Genomic DNA, 487 nt, shown 5'->3' on the forward strand with positions numbered 1-487 from the left:
TATCCTGGTTTATATTCCTGGTACAGTATATTTCACTGGTGGGAATTTTCATCACCTATATTTCCTGATCCATGATGTGTTCCCCTACATTACTCAAAGGCTCAAGTGGGCTGTTTTGATAAACATTTGTCTGATCTCCAGATTAATTAAAAGTCAGACTTGTCTAGAGTAGATCTAGAAAAACATTTTCTGGGAAGGGGAGTGTGAGGGAGGCTATGGGAGCTAGGATACCTCTCTAATCCTCTTTTGAGTCAGAAAATTTTTAATGAATGGATACAATTTTGGTGGGTCCTGGTGCCTTCTTGAAATCATTCTTTCACATATAAAATGTATCAGATCTAACAGTATAACACTTTTCTTTCAGAAATAAATATTTTTCAGTGTTCTTTTTATTAAAAAAGAAAAGGGGGAGGGGGATTGCACCAAAAGCACTCCTTGTTTCTTCGCCCTTGACAAGGCTTTTATACACATCCTTGACTATATAACG

Source organism: Saccostrea echinata, unplaced genomic scaffold, assembly GCF_033153115.1.
Source record: "Saccostrea echinata isolate AGI-Se365-2 ecotype Australia unplaced genomic scaffold, CSIRO_AGI_Sech_v1 ptg000030l, whole genome shotgun sequence".
Taxonomy (NCBI): domain Eukaryota; kingdom Metazoa; phylum Mollusca; class Bivalvia; order Ostreida; family Ostreidae; genus Saccostrea; species Saccostrea echinata.